At 39.5% G+C, this 23,906-nt stretch overlaps 1 protein-coding gene across 11 annotated transcripts in view; it reads left to right on the forward strand.

Annotated features, from left to right (window-relative positions):
• Nucleotides 1–23,906, forward strand: part of MARCHF8 (membrane associated ring-CH-type finger 8) — a 134,136-nt gene that overhangs the window by 25,362 nt on the left and 84,868 nt on the right. Inside the window, exon 1 of one of the 11 annotated variants that reach the window (XM_088792144.1) lies at nucleotides 5,142–5,281. The exons of 9 other annotated variants lie outside the window; for them this stretch is intronic. The gene's annotated coding sequence lies outside the window, so the exon portion shown is untranslated. Of the gene's footprint in view, nucleotides 1–5,141; nucleotides 5,282–5,575; nucleotides 5,600–23,906 lie in introns of those variants that run through there. One more of the 11 variants, XM_088792145.1, reaches the window with a different exon arrangement.

Genomic DNA, 23,906 nt, shown 5'->3' on the forward strand with positions numbered 1-23,906 from the left:
CCTCTGTCCAATCCCATGAGGCCCCCTTTTTTATTATATTGTACAAGGGCCTTGCCGTTTGTGCTAAATGGGGTACAAACGCCCGCCAATATCCTAGCAGACCCAAATACGCCTGCATTTGAGAGACCTTGGTCGGCTGGGGAAAGGCTTGTATCTTATCAATGATTACCTCAGGTGTAACCTTTGTCTTACCCGACCACACAACACCCAAAAACTTGATGGATAAGCCAGGGCCTTGGACCTTTTCCTCATTGACCGCCCAGCCGCGTGACTTCAGGTGGCAGAGAAGAGAGGGAGCTGCTTGCTCTAAATCAGAAAGAGAATCTGAGGTTAACAGAATGTCATCAACATAATGAAACAAGGCCACAGAGGGTGGGCGATCCCACCGTGCTAAATCCTGGGCCACGAGCCCGTGGCAGATAGTGGGGCTGTGCAAGTATCCTTGCGGACGGACTTGAAAAGTCCACTGCCGCCCATCCCACGTAAAATCAAACTGCTCTTGACACTCAGAAGCAATGTCAATGGAGAAAAAAGCATTGGCCAAGTCCACTACATAGTGATATGTCCCCAGGCGGACAGTCAGACAATCCATTAAATCATGAATTGAAGGCACTGCAGCGTGCAAGGGTGGCGTCACCTTATTTAACTCCTTATAGTCCACAATCATTCGCCAGGTCCCATCTGGCTTCTTGACAGGCCATACTGGGGAGTTAAAGGGACTGTGCGTTGGCCTCACTATATGTGCCTTTTCCAATTCCAATATTGTACGACCAATCTCCTCCTATCCTCCTGGCAGGCGGGACTGTCGCACTGTAACCACGCGCCAGGGCTGTGGCAACACTTGAGGAGGGTGGTGAGTATGCCCGCGTGTCACCGCTTTCACGACCCGGATCTGGAGACGGAACTCTCCTACCGACATCTGTAAGCTGAGGCCATGTAGCATGTCCACCCCTAAAATATACTCTGGAACGGGGGAGACTTAAACCTTGTAGGTACGAGGAGGAAGCCTTTCTATACCCAGTGGTAAGGAAACGGCTTTCACAGTCACAGTTTTTCCCCCGTAGCCATCAGTGCAGATTGCTGATCCAGGGAACAGTTCTGGGTTCCCATAAAAGAGACTGCAGTCTGCGCCAGTGTCAACTAGAGCCAAAACCCTCTGTACATTTGAAGGGGACCAATGTATGCACAGTTCCACGTGGGGCCTCCGGTCTCTGCTCGTCCCCTCTGACCGGGTATCTTGGCCCCACCCCTAATCAAGCTGAAAGGAGTCGGCCTCAAGCGGCTGCATGAAGTCCTGGAGGGACACGGGTCGTGCTTTCCCAGACTCCTCCTTTATGCTTCTCTGGAATTGTTGTTCCGGACGCAACTGTTTCCAAAGTTCCAGCAGGAGTGCATTGGGTTGTCGGCCTATTTTCTCCCTATCGACCCCTGCTGCCACGAGATCACGCCACATCTGTGCGCGTGTTACTCTCTGAGGCCCGCGACCTCGCCCCTTTACCTTTGGTTTGGGCTTCCAGGTCTCAACTGTGCGGATCTCTTGTCTTAACTTCCTTCGCCTCCGGCTTTCAACATCCCCTAGGGTGGCCATGGCAGTTGTAACTTCATGGATCCGTCGCCCTACATACGGTGTAAGAAGAGCAACCAAGGATCCAAAAGCACTCGCAGGTGCAGTATCCAAAACCAGATCTCTCATGCTGGCAGTAAAAAGCTCGTCATCTGGTCCCCGCATGTTGAGGTTAAAAATAGCATGTCTCATACCCATTTCACGGATTATTTGCGTAAGTTCTGTATATGACTGCCATTGACTCAGTGTCTGGCAGCTCGCCAGCCTGTTCCCATACGGTGCGTACCGCAGCAGTGAGCCACGCCATTAGAGAATGGTTGCCCTGGTTGTTGGCCAACCTATGGCAGTTTTGTAACCTTTGTTGCAGGGACGGATGCACTGTCACGAAGGCTAGCTTTTCCATCTCACCTGGGGAATAGAGAATGTTGTCTGCTCCCTCATCCCATAAACGTAATAGCCAAGCCGAGACTGGCTCTCCAGGGCGCTGTCTGTACCGCCTCCCCAGCTCCTGCAACTCAGTGGGAGTGTATGGGGTGTAGGTCGTGAACTCAGTCACAGCTGGGTTGCCGGCAGCAACGCCCCCGGGCCCAAAGGTTGCTCATGTTTTACCCTTTGCTTCAAGATTGGCCGGGATTGGGGGTTGGGAGCTACATTGTCTCCACTTGCTTCCTCTGCCTCTGCCTCAGAGTCTCCACCCTGGGGCTCCTTCTCTAACAGGCGGACCCGGGCTTCCAGCGCTTCCAACCGGGATGCCTGGTCCAGCACCCGGGCCATTTCATTAAGCCCATTTTCCGTGTTGAGACTCAAGGCCGTGAGGAACATCTAGCCCACGTGGCCGGCTGTAGCCTTCTCCTCCTCCGGCAACCGCTCAGCCAGAGCCTGCAGGGCCCTCTCCACACTGGCCGGAGAACCGTCCATGTCCTCCCACCCCTCCTTGGGGGTCCAACTCCTGAGAACAGTGGCCACCGGACACCATACACTGTGTGGGGGCCACACGTCCTCCTGCCCAGAGTCAGACGCCATTCCTATCTGGTCGGAATCTTGCTCACCATGCCAGGTGTCTGAGTGGGTGGAGACCTCCTTGTAAGATGTCCACCACCCTCGGATCCTAAGGCCGCAACAGATCAACAAAAGGAGGACAATGCCTTCTATAACCAAGTAGGTGGTGTGCCAGCTGGAGGCTTGAGTCTCCCAGGCAGACCGCGCCTCCCGTTCCCAGTGTCGCTCCTCATGGGCCTTCCGAAGCTGGGCCCTCACACGCACAAACCGCTCCACCATGCTTTGGTAGGTTTTGGCCAGCACCGTACCCTGCTCGCTGAGCCATTTGTCGTGCAGGAGACCCTGCTCGCTGCGCCATTTGTCGGGCAGGGCGGCCTGCGGGGTCTCTGCTCCCGCTGCCCACACAAGGACGCAGGATATGGTGAGGCCAAAAAGGAACACCCACGGAGCCATAGGTAGGGGAGTCATACTGCTATGGTCTCAGTGGAGGCTGGGTTCACTGGACGTGCGACCTGCTGTCCGTTTTTCTGCCACCCGACTGATGACTCTCCTCTTCTCTCCTCGACTGTGTTCCTCTTCTCTCTTCGGCTCTCCTTGGCAATCCTCGGCAATCCTCGGCTCTCCTCGGCTCTCCTCCGTAGCCGCAGCAGTTACATCAGCGGCCAATTGGCCTACCGGCCACAGCCAACGGCCAATCAGCCACAGCCGAGCCAGCACCCCTCCACATGAGGCCGAGAGCCTGTAAACTACTTTCTGGGGCTCTGTCCCCACATACTGACTGAAAATATTTTTTTATTTTGTCATGGAACTTAAATGATTATGTCAACTCGAGTACTAATACAGCATCTTATACAACTTAGTATAGTTCTGAGGGCATTAGACTTAAGAGTTAGGAAGTCTGAGTTTCACTCCTGACTTGATTGAGTAGCTGCTGATCTCTGGCAAGCAGCCTTGCTTCATCTCTCTCTGCCTGGCTTTATACCCACTTATAAAAGTGGGGTTTGGTGGGAATTGGTTGCTCTCAAAGATTCCTTCTCGTTCTTCCATTTTGGTTTTTTGTCTCCCACTGAGTCATAGCAGAGTTAGCTATAGCACAGTTCATTAGGAGAGCACATTTTGCAACCTGGAGAAGAAAAACACTTGGGATGGGGTGGGCAAGCTAATTTTACAGAAGCATTGAGGAATGACACATTGGGAAAAGGTTTGTTTCTTGTGATTCTAATCTGGGCAAAACTGACAACAGGAAATGGAAAGGAGGCATTCTTGACTCAGCATAATGGACACATTTCTAACAGTTATTTCTGTTCAACATTGAAATGGGCCACCTTAAGTGCTTTATACTTCCTAAAGGACAAAGGTCAAGGCAAACTGGCAAATGATGTTTTAGTTAGGTCCACTGTTGTTTAAGCCTCAGCTAGGGATGGTGTTGGATAACTTCTCTATAACCTTATGGCCTCCCAGGGGTGGAAATCATGGCATGATAAAGTCGTTAAAATAATCAAGAAAACCCATATTGCAGTGTATGGTACAGTGGTCACCGACTTTAACTGAATTATAATGATGATTCATATACTACACTCTTTTTTATCTGCAACTTTTTTGGTTGAAATGCATACTGAGTACTATTTGCTCTTAAGTCTTGTTGGTTTTGATTATTCATCTGGGAAAAGCAGCACTCTTCTTCATTTTGAGTGATCTTTGAAGGTTTGCTACTTTTCTTTTAAGCAAAGCTGGGAACTGTGAGTTTGGGTTCTTAGGTCCTGTGGAGATACACAGCTAAATTTGTCATCAGCTGTGTGGGTGCATTGCAAGCTTTTCTGGAGATATTTACCAGTCTGGGCGGTTTTGATAGTATTATCTTCTCACAGTTTCTGCTGTGAAGCAGTCTTTGACGAAGTATGTGATATATGGCGGGGAGCAAGCCCTTGGGGAAAAGGTATGTTTATTTTATTAAATCATAATGCTCTTTCCCCCCAGTTTCTGAGGTAGAATGTTGGTCAACGAAGGAACAGTTCTCTCACCCTTTCTTAGCATCTGGTTGAGGAGGTTTTGTGTGTGTGTGTGTGTGTGTGTGTGTGTGTGTGCACATTTCCTAAACTTTCTCAGGTCTTCTTTATCCACTGGGTATCCCGTTTCTGCTGAGTTGGGGTTAGACTCTACTGTGCTAGTAGATAAGTCATTTTATGGCAGGCTTCTCAACCTTAGCACTGTTGACATTTGCAGCTGGGTAAGTCTTTGTCGGTGGGGCCGCCCTGTGCATTGTAGGGTGTGGAGCGACATCCCTGGCCTCTTCCTACTAGTGCTGGTAGCACCCCCAACAGTTATGGCAACCAAAAATAGCTCCAAGACATTGCCAAAAGTCCCCTGGGTGGCAGAATCACCCAGTTGAGAACCACTGACATGGACGCCTCTCAGCTAGTACTCTGCCACAGTTGTGGTCCTACTCTCATCTGGTTTCCCCATGTTGCCAGCCTTGCTCCCCCCTCCTCCCCCCCACAGCTAATTAGATGGAAAGTTGCCAAGTGGAAGGTGGACTCAGTGGGGAGTAAACAGAGCAGAGCTGGAGTCAGGTGGGGCCCTGCTTAGTGGCTTAGCCTGCAACACACAGATGGGTGTGTGTTTGGGTGGCAGATAATGATTAGACTTACAAACAAATGTTCTTTGACATGAAAGTGAGCTGGTGATGGCATGGTGGTCCTAGCACACAAACCTAATCAGGTATGTAGCGTCGTCGTCTTGTCTGAAGCCTGCCTGAGAGTCTGGGGTTTTGACAGAAAGCTCAGGGATGTTTTCTCCTTGATGTTTTTATTTTAAAGAAGCAAGGAAAAAGAGAAACTGCTTATTCATGAACTTCTGTGTTCGATGTAGATTTCATTTTTGAGGTGACTTCAGTAGCTAGATAGAGTCAGTAATTTTTTTACATGAATTATGTGAGGCGGGAGAGTTTGTAGATATAAAGCAGCAAATATGTAACGAGTGCAACTGGGGATGGTACCATACCCTCAAGAAATGCTCAGTGCTGAGGGAGCGAGGCAGGTAACTGCTCTGTGCTGGGTGGGGGCAAGTGATGGGGGGGGGGCAAAGAGAGATCTCAGACAAACTCAAGACTTGGAACAGGTGTTCACAGGCCTTGTTTATATTTCTTTTCAAACAGTGTTATTAATACTTCTATTCTGGGCTTTATGAATTGTTTTTTACATAGTCAAGGTTATCCTGAATGCCTGTTTTTATAAACTTTATTCTCATCATTTGTTGTATAACATTTCCTATTTTAATTTTACTGACTGTATATTGCATTTCATGGTTACATTCTAATGTACTTAACCATTTCCTTATTGTTTAACATATAGCTTATTTTAAAGAATTTTGCTATTGTAAACATCCTTTGATGGATGTTTTTAGGCATATGTTTATATCCACAGTTCAGATGATTTCTTTAGGAGAGTATCATGAACTCGAATCTCTGGGTGAGATGGTATGGATATTTTTAAGGCTCTTGGTTCTTATTACTGAACCACTTTACTGAACGGTTCTAATTCACATTCCCACTAGCACAGTGTGAGTGCCCCTTTTAGGGCATCCTTACCAAATGTTGGGTGCTATTAAAAAAGAAAAGAATTGATTTAACAGGTGGAAAACACCTCGTTTTTGTCTTTCTTTGCCTGTTTAAATTATTAAGCTGATTTTTTTTTCCTTTAAGTTTGTTAGCTTCTTTTGTAAATTGGCTGTGCATGTCCTTTTCCCATTAATCTTTTGGGATATTACTGCTTTTTTCCCCCGATTCCTTTATACAGTTTCTTTATGTATTAAATGAAGTAACCTTATGTCTGTCATGTTTGTCAAAAACACTTTTCTAGTTCAATTACGTCTTTTGCTTTATGTGTAACTTTTGATGCTCTTACAGAAAAGCTATAAGAGTACAAAGAATTCCCACATATCCTTAACTAAAATTCACCAAATTTTTATATTTTACCCATTTTATCACACTCTGTGCATATATAAATGTAAGTCTAAGAACCAGGGCCTTCTTTTAATAAACATAGAAAAATTACTTGTCAGGGAATTTAATAATTGATCAGTATTGTTATCTAATTCACAGTTCATATTACATTTTCAACACTTGTTCCTATAATATCCTTTATCACACTTTTGTTTTCCCTGCTCACTATCCTACTTAGAATCACACAATTTTTTTCAATCTGCATACATCATTTTTATTGCCTTTGCCAAGAATTACGTGACTGTATGCCAAAATGAACACCACTGTTTGGCATAGGTGGAGATTGCAAACTCTTGTCCATACAGTATGGCCACATGATGTCTGTTTAGATGATGTAAAAATAAGTTAGTATAGTCAATAAAATGAGCTGTAAGTGGTAGTTAAGAAGTCAAGATACCTGAACGAAACATGGCTGTGAGACAGCTGAGTAACCGACCTTGCTTCAAAATGGACTAGTGAATAACAGGCATGTGGGAGCTCACAGTTTTTAGTCTCCTTTAATGTGAAATAGTTCTTCAACCTGTCTTTGTCGTTCTCAATGTTGACATTTTTGAAGAGTACAGACCAGTTATTTTCTAGAATGTCCCTCAATTTGTGCTTGTCTAAAGTTTGTTCATGGTTAGATTCGGGTTATACATTTTAGACAAGGATAACCCAGAAGTGATTTTTTATTTTTCTTAGTGGAACGTATTAGGAGCCACTTGATGGTACTTAGTTCCAATATTGGTGATAATATTTGACACTTGGTTAAGTTGTTATCTGCCAGACTTCTCCACTGCCAAGATACAGTTTTTCCCTTTGAGATTAATAAGTATGTATTGACACCAGATAAATATCCTGTTCCTCATCAAACTTTCACCTACTAGTTTTAGCATCCAGTGATGATTTTACAACTCCATACTTCCTTCTGTTTTATTACTTGGCATTCTGCTGTGGAGAAGAGTCTTTCTTTCTCCCTCCATTTCCCACCTTGCACCCATCCATCCATATATCCACCCATTCATTCATTTGATTCATAGATATATTCTTATCTAGTGTTCTATGATTTGTTATTCTAATTATTTTGATACTCAAACTGTCCCAGATTTGGTCCATGTGACCCTTTTCAAGCTTGTTCCTGTGTCCTTTTTTATATGTCTCCACAATTCTTTGAGCACCTATTTGCTTTCTGGTGCAACAAGATGCTCTGGGCTCATTTTGGGTGCCTCAGCCCTGGAATCAGCTTTTCTCCAAGGAGCCTTGTACCTATTAGTGAGGAACAAGGTCTGGGTGCATGATGTCCTTATCGTGACTGGGGTGTCTTACTTGTAGGCTGTCTTAGTGGACAGAGCTAGGATGTGTTTGTGTGTGTATATATATTTTTGTTGCTAGTGTACACACACATACATGTGTCTGTATTTTATATGTGCACGCGTGTGTGTGTGTGTGTAACTGTGATTTCATATTGATACTACCACTGTTAATCCAACACCATGGGGATACATTGTAGTATCCTTCCTTATGCTGAATTTTGTCAAATGCTTTTACATCTTGCTTACACTCATGGTGCAGATATTCTCCTGTTTATTTTTAGGAGTTTTACAGTTTTGGCTTTTACGTTTAGATCTATGATCCATCTGAAATTATTTTTTGTTTATGGTGTGAGATAGGGGTTGAAGTTCATTTTTTTTTTTTTCCTATGTGGATATGCAGTTGCTCCAGCACCATTTGTTGAAAAGGCTTTCCATAACCCATTGAATTGCTTTGGTGCCTTTTTTGAAAATCAGTTGGCCATGTACGTGTAAGTCTATTCCTGGACACACTGTTCTGATCTATTTGTCTGTCCTTAGGCCAGGACCATATTTTGATGATTACTGTAGATTTATAATAAGTCTTGAAGTCAGATAATGTAAGTCCTTCAACTTTATTCTTTTTCAAGATTGTTTTGGCTGTTCTAGATCCGTTGTATTTCCATTTAAATTTTAGAATCAAATGGCCAATTTCTATAAAAATTCCTGGTGGGAATACGAATGAAATTCTGATTTGGGCAGAATCAACATCCTTACAGTATTGGATCTTCCAAATTACAAACCCGGTGTATGTCTCCATTTATTTAGATATTTCATTTCTCTCAGCAGTATTTTATAGTTTTCAGTATATGGAGCATGCATGTCTTTTGTTAAAATTATTCATAATCTGTTTTCTGATATTTTAAGATAAAGTCTTTTTCATTTTCTTTTTGGTGCTAGTATATAGAAACAAATGCATTTGAATTTTGTATATTGACTTTGCATCCTGCAACCTTGCTAAATTAGTTTAATCTTGCTAAACTGACTTAAATTTCTTAGACATTTCTTTGTTAGCAGTTATGTAGCCTGTGAAAAGAAACAGTTTTACATCTTCCTCTTTAATTTTCATGCCTTGTAATTATTTTCCTTGCCATATTGCACTGGCTAGGATCTTTTGTATATTGTTGAGTAGATGTGCCGAGAGTGGGCTCTTTGCCTTACTGCCAGTCACAGAGGTGAAATCCTCAGGACTTCATTATTAATTATGTTATTTGCTGTCGGTTTATATGATTGAGGAAATTTCTGTTTTTAGTATGCTGAGGGTTTTTAAAAAACTCAGAATGGATGTTAATATTTTTCAGATGCTTTTGTTGAATCTGTTATTATGTTAAATGACATTGACTTTAAAATGTTAATTTAACTTTATATTCCTGGGATAAACCCCTCTTGGTTATGATACACTACTCTTTTAAAAGTTACTGAATTTGATTTTTCTATTTGCCAAGGATGTTTTCATTTGGGTGCATAAACTATGTTCATGATTTGTAGTTGTTTTTGTAATTTTTTTTTAGGTTTTGCTAATAGGTTTATGCAAAGCATCTAAAATGAGTTGGGAAGTGTTTCATCCTTTATTTTCTTTCTCATATGTTTGATAGAATTAACCAGTGAAATAATTTGAACTTTGAGTTTTCTTTTTGCAAAGGGTAGGCTAACCAATTCAATTTATTCAATAGATATATGGCTATTCAGATTTTTTAAATTTCATTTTGTTTCGGTTGTAGAAAGTCGTGTTTTCCTTATTATTAGTGTTTGTATGGTATAGCTTTTTCCATCCTCTTACTTTTAACCTATATCTTCATAGTCAAAATATATTTCTTATAGACATGATATAGTTGGGTCTTGGTTTTGTTTTTATTTTCTTTCTCCCCAGTCTGACAATCTCTACCTTTCAGTTGGAATAGGTAGTCCCTTTTATATTTAATATACTTACTGATACACAGTTGATCCTCATTGTTTATGTATTCTATATATGCCAATTTGCCTGCTTGATAAAATTGATTTTGTAACTCCAAAATCACAGTGCTGCCAGAGTCATTCAGAGACATGCACAGAGCAGTGAAAAATTTGAGTCATCTGACATGCACTCCCAGATTAGGATAAACAAGTTGATACTCTGCTTTCTTTTTTCAGCACTCATACTGTAAACGTGTCTTTTTTGTGGTCTACTCAGTGCCAGGTTTTTCACATTTTTTCACTTTTTTTGTTGATGATTTCACTGTTTATAATTGTCTCTAAGCACAGTGCTGAGTGTTCCTAAGTGGCTGTTCCTAAGAAAGCTGTGATGTGCCTTACAGAGAGAAATAGTCATGTAGATAAACTAACTCAGGCATGAGTTACAGTGCTGTTCGTCATGGTTCAATGGTAATGATTCAGCAATATGTACAGTTGACTCTTGAACAACATGGGTTTGAACTGGGCAGGTCCACTGATACATGTTTTTTTAAAAAATAAATACAGGTGGCCTTTTGTATCTGCAAATTTTGCATCCATGGATTCAACCAACTGGGGATCGAAAATAGTATTTTCCCATTCCCAACCACGGTTTGCCAACTGTGAATTTTTAGCTTCAGATCAGAACAGTAATTAAAAACAGTAATTTTTGACCCATGGTTTGTTGAGTCATGGATGGGAAGGGCTACAGTCAAAAGTTATATGTGGATTTTCAACTGCGTGGGGGTCGGCATCCCTGAACCCGGTGTTGTTCAAGGGTCAACTGTATTTGCTAAATAAGGTGTCTTTAAACAGAAGAAACCATAAAGCAAGGTTATGTATTCATTGGTTGACTGAGGTGTTGTAACCAGAGACTTGCAGGAACTTAACCCCGTATTTGCCCCAGGAGCAGTAGTTCCATATTCACTAATTAAGGGCTTGTGACAACTTTATAGAACGTAACTACTGCAAATAATGAGAATTGACCGTAGTTGGGTTTAGATCTCTTTTTTACTCTTTGTATTACTCTTTTCCTCCTTTACTCTATAGGGCTAATTGACTATTTTCTTAGTATTTCATTTTACAACATTTTATTAGTGATTGCATTTGCAGTTACAACAGGCATCCTTGATTTACCACAGTTTATCCTACTCTTAGACTTAATATTATACCACTTTCTGTAAAATGTAAGAAACTTGCAACAATGTAAACAGTTTATTTAGCCACTCACCTACTGAAGGACGTTTTGGTTTCTTCCAAGTTTAGGCAATTATGGATAAAACTGGGTAGATACTTATACCAGACAAAATAGACTTTAAAACAAAAGCTATAACAAGAGACAAAGAAGGACCCAGTAACCCCACTTCTGGGTATCTTATCTGAGGAAACCCAAAACACTATTTTAAAAAGATGTGTGCATCTATATTTTCACTGCAGCATTATTTACAACAACCAGGATACAGAAGCAATCTAAGTGTTCAATACAAAATGGACAAAGGAGGTGGTATATATATTCAATGGAACATTACTCAGCCATGAAAAAGAATGAAATCTTAACCATCTGTACAGCATGGATGGACCTAGAGGGTATTATGCTAAGTGAAATAAGTCAGACAGAGAAAGACATACCATATGATTTCATTACATGTGAAATCTAAAAAGCAAAATAAATGAACAAACAAACCAGAAACAAACTCATAGATACAGAGAACATTTTGATGTTGGCCAGATGGGAGGGGGGTTGGAAGGGATGGGTGAAGGGAGGAAGGAATTAAGAGGTACAATTGGTAGTTACAAAATAGTCATGGGGTTGTAAGGTGTAGCATAGGGAATTTAGTCACTAATATTACAATAACTACTGTATTCCCCCAAAAATAAGACCAGGTCTTATATTAATTTTTGCTCCAAAAGATGCATTAGGGCTTATTTTCAGGGGATGTCTTATTTTTTCATGTACAACAATCTACATTTATTCATGTACAACAATCTACATTCATTTATTCATGTACAAAAATCTACATTTTTTCACATACAGTCATGCCATCTTCTGGAACATTGTCATAACGCCCAAACCCCAAATTCTGGCTTGACTTTCTTGCGACTCCATTTCCTGTACAACCATTGGCCCCAATCTCTCATGTCCAGCAATAGAGCTCTCCTTAAATGAGCACTTCTTGTCCATGTAGCCTGCTCGTGGTGCATTGGTAACACAGCTGTCAGTGATTTTATCCCATGAATTCTTCACCCAAGTCACGACCTCTTGCAGGCCAGGCTTCACAAAGTTTCCACGCTGATTTCTTTCCATTCTATTTTCAATATAGTCATTGATTTCCATGTGCAAATGGTCCTTGAATAGCTTGTTTATTGCAATATCAAGAGTCTGGAGATAGGCAGTCATTCCTGTAGGAATCATTATTTGATCTATTCTTCTCTCTGCAAGGAAGTTCTTCATGTCTTTAGCTTGGAGAGTACTGGCTGAATCCCAGACCAGCAGACCTCTTTGGCCACCTTGCAAAACAAGTGGCAGCATTAAATCGACCCACTTCCTTATAACTGCTTGTGTGCACCAGGCTTTTTCGGTTTCAAGAACATAAATGCCTGAAACACGTTCAACCTTATCTTTCTTGCCTTTAGTGATGATTATATCTTTCTTGCCCTTAGAGGTGGGGCTTTCTTTCCATCCAGATGAATTGCCAAAATACAGGTAACACATGAACGTTCATAACCAGTGGAGGGAATGTAGATTGACAAGGCACCCCTCTGATCAATTGTCGTTTGAGATCCTTGGCCCAGAAACACTGCAGTTTCATCCATCGCAATCATGTTTGGGAGTTGGTATTTAGAAAAGTCGATGCCATCAACAAAGGAATTGAAAGCAAGTGCACGTTGAATAACTTCAGTATCTTCCAGCTTGAACAGTGTTGTCGATCTTAGAGACAGTTCATATCGCTGAAGGAAGCCATCCAGCCAGTGTTGTGATGCTTTGAATTCTTCTGGGGATATTTCTAACGGGTGCCATTGCAAGGGCAAATGCTTGAATATCAGTCCTGCGCACAACCAAAGCCTTTGCTCTCCTGTCAGCAATCCATTCACAGATGATGTCTTCCAGCTCAGGAAATAATTGTTGCTGACCTCATCCATACTTGCTCCTCTTAGCATTTCCCTTGTCCACCTGTTGACTGAGTTTATCATACTCTGCTCACCATTTTCGGACCATTCGGAGATCCAATTTCTTCTCTTTGCAGAAAGAGGTAAGATTCTTGCCCCAGGAGTCCTCCACGATTCCTTTCTTGTACTCGACGGAATAGCTCTTTCTTTTTGCACTTAACTTGTCTGGGGGTCAAAATATTATTCCCTTTAAATCTACCATTAAATCAAGTTAACTGAAGACTTATGAGACGGAAATAGCAACAAAAATTATGACAGTTAAGATGATGGTCCACACAAAAGCGACGAAAAATTGCAGGCACCAAAATTCAGAAAACGTTTCTTTATTTTACATGAGTGCATTAAGTACATCCATTACAACACATGACGTATTGAATTATGAAGATTCATGTTAGACACAACCATGTCCATTGGTTATCGAGTGCGCACGTTAGTCCTGTGTTGTGTCTGTACTCCGATTGGTCATTCGGCAATAAGTCTCGAGTTCATCTGTTTACATAGGTGTTTATCTCTCGTCCAAAGGCGCCCGCTTGGTATTTACAAATACTTAATTATAATTTAAGTTATTTTAAGTATTAATGTCAACAATATTATTTATTTATATTTAATTATATATTAATATTATTATTTTATAACTCAATACGTCCGTCGTGTGTTGCAATGCACATACTAAATGTGTCCGTCTGCTGACGATCTTAACTGGGGCTTATTTTTTGGGTAGGGCTTATATTACGAGCATCCTGAAAAATCATGCTAGGGCTTATTTTCCGGTTAGGTCTTATTTTCGGGAAAATATGGTATGTATGGTGTCAGATGGGTACTAGATTTATGGGGGAATCACTTCGTAAGTTATATAAATGTCTGATCAATGTTGTATACTTGAAATTAATATAATGTGTGTTTAATTGAAAAATAAAAAAATTTTAAAGTGATTTTGGTTTATTTTATATTATCATATTTTGTCTTTATGTATGCCATATCATCTGTACCTCTAAGAAGATATTGATTGATTTATTTAAAAGGATTAAAATCACTTTAGAAAATTAACATTTTATTTTCCCCAGTTTTCTTTTTGTATGTATTATTTTTGTTCCTTTCATTTGAAGCTCTTGTACATTTGATCAATAAATAAGAAAGGCCAGGAATGGTTTCTGTGAAATGGGGAGCAGATTGAGTTGTGGAAGACGAGAGACGAGAAAATGGATACAATTGTAGACAACTTAGAATGCTTGGTTATAGAGGAAAAGGGAGTAGGAACACTGAAAGCATTTTTATTTTTGTTTTTAAAAGTGGGAAACACATAAAGCACCTTAAAATTCTGTACTAATACAGAATTTTGAAATTTTTTAATTGCATCTAGTGACATAAACTACTTATTCTATGCATTTACTGTGGAAAACTGATTCTGTTACTTTGTTGATGTGAAGGAGTCTTTAGGAAGGAGAGGTTAAAAATCTGGGTAGGAGGATGTCTGCTAATTGGAGGCCCCTGAGTAGTCAGGGGAGGGGGAGGACACAGATCCCAGGTACATCCCCCGAGCTGGAGTTGCCTCTTCCTTCGAATTGCATAATAAAATTTACATAATTCGTGAAAGGATTGGGGGCGGTAGGTAAGTTTATGTGATTGGTTGCAGGAAGTTGAGCTTTTACAGTAAATATTCAAACAGTGAAAGCACCTGATCTCATGGTCAGATCCTGGACACATGGGCTTCTGGCACACGAGGAAATGTTAAGAAAGAAAATTCATTCTTCTTTTGTGGAAAGATGGCTTTTAGTATTTTGCAATAAGAGGTTTCTTTTATAACCATGATTAAAAGAAAATAAAAACATTTACTAATAGCCTGTGTTTATTATTTTCTGTGTTCTGTGAAAGATGGTGGTTTTTGCCATAGATATGTTTCGGCCACAGTACTAGGAACAAACATACTGAAAAAAGGCAATGTAAGGGACAGGTAGCCTCCTAAGCGCTGGGCACTCAGACTTACTGATAATAGACCAGTCCTAACTTCCCACGGTCTGCAATGTTATAATGCTAAGAGTTTCGTGTTCTGAGCCTCCATTTCTGCTGGTGTGTAAAGGCCATTCCACTGCCGTCACTTTCTGTGAGATGTATGCAAACTGGAAATAGTATGACATGAAAATGTTAATAAAGTCTTACTATGTGTGAAATATGAAATAATGTAGTCTCCAAAATCAGTAACTTTGGAATGAAAGTCAGATGTAATAAAAACACCACGAAGAAAGGCAAACTATTTCCAGGATGTGCTATGCTGTTTTTTGAAGGGAAATGATTATCTGTGCAAAAATATTAGAGGAAATGCTGAAAAAATTAAAAAGGAGCATAAAGCAAACACTCGGATGGTTGTAAACATCTGCATCCTGTGAATGCATCCCCTTTATTCCTGTAGTAAACTTAGGCTTAAATTCTGAGGCCATAAGAGTGTTCTCCTCTCAGAAAGTGACCTTTTTTATGGTTTGTTAACATAAAATTATGACTATTACCAACCTATGTGGAATGACTTGAGCTTTTAATTTTAGCTCTTTAAAAATACGTATTTAAACTATAAAAGTAATAGATCATTACTAAAGGTTTAGAAAATAGAGAAATGAAAATTCATCTATACTGCCACATTTTTTAAATCATTAGCATTTTTATGAATTCCCTTTTTGCTTGTGTGTATGTAACATAGTTATAAGGTGTGTATAATTTTATCACCTGCTTTTTATCACACCCATGCTTCCCTTGTGTCTAGTGCCCACCTAAGATTCCTTTGATTGTACTAACACTAGAGTTTACTTAGCTCCTCTTCCCCTATTTGGGGAAATTATGGGTACTTTCTCTTTTGTTTTTTTTGTTGTTGTTGTTGTAAATAATGTTATATTGAAAATCTGGGAGCTTGTAGATTTTTGAATATGTATTTTCTCAGGCTAAGCTTCCCAAAGGTAAGCTCTTCCACAGTTTCTGAGTGCTGTTGCGCATAGGTTTCCCTGGTGGGCATTCTGAGTGTATGATGCTACCATAAGAAGATCGTGAGAACACAGCCTCAGTACATATTGGTCAATGATAGATTTTGCCATATTTTTGTAGAATTTTATAAAATTTAAAATTTTATGTAAAGGAAAAAAATTGTTCCCTGAACTGTTGCCTTTCCTTGATTATTAAAATGTGTTAAGTGAGGATCCATACTATGTCCTCATTTGTGAAGTGGCTGTTCCTAAGCCCTGCCCATTTATCTGTTGGGATTTTAATGTTTTTTAAAAGCTATTTGTCTTAACTTACATAAATAAGATACTAACTTTCTGTCCTATGTGCTACAAATATTTTCCAATCTTTTTTGCCTGTTCGTTTATTTTTGCTTTTAATTACAGAACTGTATCTACAACCCTTTTTCTTTTGTGATTTTTTTTCCCTGTTAATTCTAGGCTCTAAGTCAGTTTCCCTTTAGTTCCTTAATATATTAATTTGCAATTGTATCTTGTTATTGTTTTATATTTAACTTTTATATCCATCAGAGTTTATTCTGATGAATGAAGTGTGAGTCTTAATAGTTATTTTCCCTCCAAATTGTTAACCAGTTATCCCAACACCATTTATTGAGTAACTTGTCCCTTTCTTACAATTTTGTGTTGCTTCTTCTGTTGGTTATAATATGCTATACAATTCAGTCAGTTTCTGGACTGTCTTTTTTGTCTTGTAATTATACCTTCCTGTTTAATAATAATCATTGCTTTGTAATGTTTTTTCATAGGACTCATCTACCTATAGCTTCTTCCCCAACATTTTTATTTGATCATCTCATTCTTATGTATAATTTTCGAATCATTTTGTGATGTAAAAAAATCTTGCCTAGACTTTGATTATAATTACTTTGAATATATGCTTTATTTTGGAGAAAACATCTTATTATAGTATTCAGACATACTCGAAAATCACTGAATGTTTTTCATTAAAATTTCTTGAGTAGCTTTTACATCATTTATCTCTAATTATTTTTTGCTTTTTGTTTTGTTGGCATACAGGAATGTTGGTGAAATTAATATGTTTTGTTGACCTTAAAAATAAAACAGCCAGTTGTTTTACCAGCAAAAGGGGTTTATTTAGGAATAGCAAAGAATTGCAATTAGGGACAAGGAAGCTTTAGGAAAACCTCAGGCAAGTCCCACAAGAAAAGGAGAGGAATGTTACTTTGTAGAGAAAAAGGAGGCGGTTGGGAGGGGTTGTTTTGAAGGAAAGTATTGGAGGAATGAGAGGGTGCAGTGTTTCTCATTGGCTGGGCTTGTTGCTGGGCAAAGAAAATTCTTCCCTATTGAGGCCTGTAACTCACATAGAGTGGTAGTGCATGAGGGCTCCCCTTGCTGGCCTCCCAACTTCATTTTAAATGAGGTTTCCTTAATTCTGTTTCATAGTTTATGTACTTTTTTCTTACACTAGAATACATTACTGACTTTATACAGATGTTTGTTTTTAACTGATTCCAGTAGTTCTTAGAAAATTCCTTTGGACTTTTAGCTCTTCCATTGTACTATAAGTTCTCTTTTTAAGCCTTATCACAGCAGAAAAATCCGTATATTAAATAATAGCAGTGGTAACATGCTTATTTTGCTTTTTAGTTTAATTAGAATGTATCCAAGAGTGTGAGTGTAATGTTAAATTTTGGTTCAGTGAGGTGTGTTTTGTTTTTTAAAGTTAGGGATCCTCATTGCTGTTTTCTAAAAAGTTTTAAAATTGTGTATTATCATTTGTTTATAGCACCTAATGACATAAATGACTCATCCTGCAGGTTTTCCCTGGAAAGCTGAATCTATTTCTGGGTGTTCAGGTCCCGGTGTGCTTGTGAGTCCAGTGCGCACTCTGTGCATATTTTGGGTTTTGAGATGTTACTGGCACAGGGGTCCTTGCCTCTCTCAGGATAGAAATCAAGAGAGTTGGGTGAAACAGTTTTGCAGAGAGAAAGGTTTATTAAAGTGAAAGCTTGATGCACTGAGAGGGTGCACTCCAGAGAAGAATGGATGTGGCTCCCCAAGGTTTACAGGCACAGCGGTTTTATGCGCTCTTGAGGTTGGGGGCCACCTCTTCCTCTTTCCTTTTTCCCTCCCCAGAGTATGTTGAGGTGGGTCCTACACCATGCCAGTGCAGTGTACCTACATGCTGCTTCGTATATTGCACGTCTCATTAGCATCTTAAATCTCCATGCAGGGGTGTGTTTTTCACTATGACAATGAGGAAAAAGTTAACTATAGTTAGCTCTTTTAACTAAATGCACAAGCGTGACTTTAGAAACTTTCCCTGGGCTTGCTTATCTCTCCTGCAATTAGGGTTCTGTTCACTCATTGTGTCTTACTGGCCGAGGGATGTAACTCAAGGTAGTTTTCCCCTGCTGCAAGTTCCACTCCGAGACCACCGACGACCACGCCACAGGCATGTCAAGCTCAGTGTGCCTATCTGTGGCAGCCCCACCTTAGCCCCCGTCCTTGCACTGCGGTCTTGTCAGTGCACAGCTAGAAACCAGGGTGTGGTTTAGACCCCTGCCTGGGTGATGTCAGTCCTCCTTTGCAGATAGTCCCTCTCCTTCCTCCATAGTCGCTGCTTTAAAGCCGGCCACCATCATTCAGTGTTGTATATTAGAACTGGCCTCAGTCCTGCTGCTTTCTTTCCTTCTGTGTCTGCTAACTGCTGTGCACAGGCTTCTCATTTTTCACATGAAACCTGTTTCTCTTAGAAACAGGCTTGACTTAAAGTTATTTATTCTGAGTGCCAGTCGGGGTGTCAAGATTCAACAGCTCACAATAGGGAGGTGCAGGGCACTGCTGGAGCCTGGCACCCTGTGAGCAAGGGTACAGGGAGGCATGCAGACCTGGGGTGACTGTCCCTCAGGGAGGCTGCGACTGGCATCTTTGTCTCCTGGCTGCTGCTTTGTGGTCTCTGTTTGTCCCCAGCATTGTTGGAGTGGGCAGAATCCTTCATTTGTCTTGGCCATCTGGAAAGCACATAGAACAGCGTGACTGTGAAGCCCCGCTGGTCGGCTTAGGGTCCGGGCCTTCCTATGCCTTACAGAGATACCATTATCAGCCTGGTTCCCCTCAGTCATGCTGCTAGAGGCTCTAAGTAAAGGCCAGAAAGCATTGAGGTCCCACTTGTATGACCACAGTGTCAGACAGAGACGTAGGAAGACAGAAAATAGTACTGGAAAGACAAGGCAAACAAACGGGCCTCTGAGGCTGGGACAGGAGTCGCCGCAGGCGCCTGGCAGGGCAGGCACAGACGCCCTTCTGCTTGTGCACATGCGCACAGGCCCGTGGGGCCACTGCAGTGACCTTGGGAATGAGGAGAGGGTCTTACCTTTCTGTTGTAGAGATGAAGAAACACAGTCACTGAAATTTATCAGTTTGCATAGTTAGTATTTAATAGTCAATACTTAGTTTCTGATTGCTGATTTTGCACTCCTAACCTTTCTCAAAACTGGAAGAGTGATAGGGTAACAGTGGCCATCTCTATTTTTTCCAGATAAATAACATTAGGGATAGCACAAAGCAAAAATAAAATTTATCTTAATCCATATCAATTATTTCCATATACTTTTTAAAAACAGCTTTATTGAGATATAATTCACATCCATTATAATCCACTCATTTAAAGTGGACAGTTCGGTGGTTTTTAGTATACGTAAGAGCTGTGTAATCATCACCATAATAAATCTTAAGAACATTTTCATTACCCTAAAAAGAGATACTTTTAGCCACCCCACCTCTATCGCTAACCCTTGGCAGTCATTAATTTTTGTGTTTCTGGAGATTTGCCTGTTCTGGACATTTCATACAAACGCTATCACACAGCATGTCATCCTTCTGTTACATAGTATGTTTCCAAAGTTCATCCATGTGGTAGCATGTGTTTGTACTTCGTTCCTTTTTACTGCTGAATGACATATCATTGTATAGATAACACATTTATCTGTTCATTACTTTATGCACATTTGTATTTCTGCTTTTGGCTATGAACATCCGTGTATATGTTTTATGTGGGCATATACTTTCATTTCTTGGGTGTGTGTATATGTAAAAGTGAAATTACTGAGTCATAAAGTAACTCTCTATTTAACATTTTGAGGAAAAGCCAGACTTGTCCAAAGCAGCTGTGTACATTCCCACCAGTGGTGTATGAGGGTTTCAATTTCTCCACATCCTTGCCTACACTTTCTGTTTTAATTACAGCCATAATTGAAAAGAGTGTTCTTTCCCCATTGAATGGTCTTGGTACCGTGCTGAAAAATCAGTTAACCATAGACAGTTTATTTCTTGACTCTAAATTCTGTTCCATTGATCTATATATCTATCCTTATTCCAGTGCCACACTATCTTGATTACTATTCCTTTGTGTTAATAGTAAGTTTTGAAATTGGTAAGTGTGAATTCTCCAACTTTCTTCTTTTTCAAGATTGTTTTGGATATTTTAGATCTGTTGAATTTCTATCTGAATTTTAGGATTAACTTCTTTAATTTCTATGAAGAAGTAAACTGAGTTTTTGATAGGGATTTCTGTATCTGTAGATCAATTTGGGATAGTTGCCATCTTAACTATTGTAAGTCTTCTGATCCATGAAAATGGGGTATCCATTTCCATAAACTTAACGACCAGCTTTGTCAGTTCAGTTCTTCTTGCTATGGATGTTCATATTAGTTGTTACATTTTGCAAGTTAGCATTAGTGGAATTGAAGACCTCATGCCTGGATTGCCAGGCAAGTGCAGAGGTTTAACTAGTGCTCTTAATTAAAGATGATATTTGGAAAGTATGCAAAGAAAGTTGTATGAGTAACATTTGATTTATGCTTTTCATGTGAACCTTCACATTATTTTTATCCTAAATATATCTCGCATAGGAGAGGGATTGCTTCAGGAAAACTTTCAGGTCTATTGGAGATCAGGGTGCATATCAGAAGAGTAGCCTAAATGACTGTAAGGAGGGAAGTATTTCAAAGCTGCAGAAAAATTAAAAACCCTCTCACATTTGTTTTTATGTGGCGTAAATAGTCCTCCCCAGGCTTGTCATTGACATGTAGCAGTGATGTAATAATGATGATTATGCAAGAAGCAACAAAGGCAGTTATTGACATGATATGTGGTGGGACCAAGTATTCCAAGAGGACAGATGGATTTTTGTCATCTGCGACAGAGGACTTTAATGCATTACTGGTGAAAAACTGCTCACCACTGACTATTATGACCTCCTGGAGAGTGTAAGACAAATTAGCATAGCAGTAAGTGCCTCTTGTCTTATGTAATGTGAACACAAATAGACCGTTTATTGGAAACAGTGGTCCATTTTGTCATCATCAAGGGCTTTGAAATAGGGTAGGTGATGTATAACATCCAAACTTGAACATTTTATTTATTGTACTATTTAGACACTAAGATCACCTACTGTATTTTCCTGTTTTGTTGGTTATCAATGGTTACCCCCATTATAAGACTAGACTTTTAAAAACAGTATTATTTTATTTTTATTTTTAAATTATAGTTGACATTTAATATTATATTAGTTTCAGATGTAAACATACTGTTTAGACATTTATGTAACTTACAAAGTGACTTCCCTGAAAAGTCTAGTACCTCCTTGGCACCATACATAGTTATTGCAATATTACTGAATATATTCCTTATCATGTACTTTACATGCCCATGACTGTTTTATAACTGCCAATTTGTACTTCTTAAATCCCTTCACCTTTTTCACCCTGTCCCTCAACCTCCTCCCATCTGGTAACCATCAGTTTGTTCTCTGTATCTATGACTTTGGTTCTGTTTTGTTTGTTCATTTATTTTGCTTGTTAGATTCCACATATAAGTGAAATCTTATGTATTTGTCTTTTTCTGTCTTATCTCCCGTAACATAGTACCCTCTAAGTCCATCCATGTAGCTGCAAATGGTAAGATTTCATTCTTTTTTATGGCCAAGTAATATTCCATTGTATATATGTAACACATATTCTTTAACTAGTCATATATTGATGGGCACTTAGGTTGCTTCCATATCTTGGCTATTGTGAATAATACTGCTGAACTTAGGGGTGCATATATCTTTTTGAATTAATGTTTTGGATTTCTTCGGATAAATACCCAGAGGTGGACTTGCTGGGTCACAAGGTAGTTCTATTTTTAATTTTTTGAGGAACCTCCATACTGTTTTCCATAGTGGCTTCTCCAATTTGCAATCCCACCCACAGTGCACAAGGGTTCTCTTTTCTCCACATCCACACCAGCACTGGTTTGTTGATTTATTGATGATCGCCATAATGACAGGTGTGAGGTGGTATCTCATTGTGGTTTTAATTTACATTTCCCTGATGATTAGTGATGTTGAGCATCTTTTCATATGTCTACTGGCCATCTTTGGAGAAGATGTCCTCTTTGGAGAAATGTCTATTCACATCCTCTGCCCATTTTTAAATCAGATTGTTCATCTTTTCATGTTAAGTTATATGAGTTCCTTATATATTTTGTATATTAACCCCTTACCAGATGTGTCATTGGTGAATATCTTCTTCCATTCAGTGGGTTGTCTTTCGTTTTATTGATGGTTTCCTTTGCTGTGCAAAAAGTTTTTAGTTTGATGTAATTCCATTTGTTTATTTTTGTTTTGTTTTTCTTGCCCAAGGAGATGTATCCGAAAAAAAATATTACTACGAGCAATGTCAGAGAGTTTATAACCTATATTTTCTTCTAGGGGTTTTATGAGTATGTTTTTGCATCTTACATTTAACTCTTTAATCCATTTTGAGTTTTTGTTTTTCGTGGGGTTTTTTTGTTTTTGTTTTTGGTATATGGTGTAAGAAGGTGGCCCAATTTCATTTTCTTGCACGAATCTGTCCAGTTTTACCAATACTATTTGTAAAGAAACTGTCTTTACTCCACTGTGTATTCTTGCCTCCTTTGTCATAGATTAATTGACTGTATAAGCTTGGGTTTATTTCTGGGCTTTATTTCTGCTCCGTTGATGTGTATGTCTTTTTTTATGCCAGTACCATGCTGTTTTGATACTATAGCCTTGTGGTATAATTTGATATCAGATAGCATCAGTGATGCCTTCAGCTTTGTTCTTCTTTCTCAAGATTGTTTTATCTTTGGGGGCTTTTATATTTCCATATAAATTTTAGGATTCTAGTTCTGTGAAAAATGCCATTGGTATTTTGATAGAGATTGCATTGAATCTATAGCTTGATTTGGGTAGTATCGTCATTTTAACAATGTTAATTCTTTCTATCCATGAACATGGTATATGCTTCCATTTATTTGTTTCTTCTTTATTTCTTAAATGTCTTACCTCCTTGGTTAAGTATCTCCTTGGTTAAATTTATTCCTAGGTATTTTATTCTCTTTTTGAAGCAATTGTAAATGGGATAGTTTTCTTAATTTCTCTTTCTGATAGTTCATTATTGGTGTGTAAAAGAACAGCCAGTTTCTGAGTTTTAATTTTGTTCCTTGCTACTTTTATTGAATTCATCTGTCAGTTCTAATAACTTTTTTTGGTGCACTCTTTAGAGCCACGATGCCTAAAATATTTACTATCTGACCCTTTACCGGAGAAGTTTGCCAACAACTGGTGTAGCCAGTCTAGACTTTTGGAAGGTTACACATGGATAATAGATATTTAAATTTATTTTAGACTCCTTAATCTTTATTCTTATTGTACGGATTCAAGGGCAGCAGTTAAGGAAAGATCGCTCCTTATGTCAGGATGAATGCTTGCTTATTCAAGAAAAAACATTTAACTTCATAAATATTCTTATAACAAAGGATGATACTGCTGTGTTTAAAATCTAAGTAGTCAATGCACAATTAGTATCTGATTATATGTGTACCTGATCCACCAACCTCTTTCAGGTGCTCCCATCTTCTTACTACAAGAAAAAAATGTTACAAT

This window comes from Rhinolophus sinicus, chromosome 15 (assembly GCF_057876585.1).
Source record: "Rhinolophus sinicus isolate RSI-liver-muscle chromosome 15, RSI-T2T, whole genome shotgun sequence".
NCBI lineage: Eukaryota > Metazoa > Chordata > Mammalia > Chiroptera > Rhinolophidae > Rhinolophus > Rhinolophus sinicus.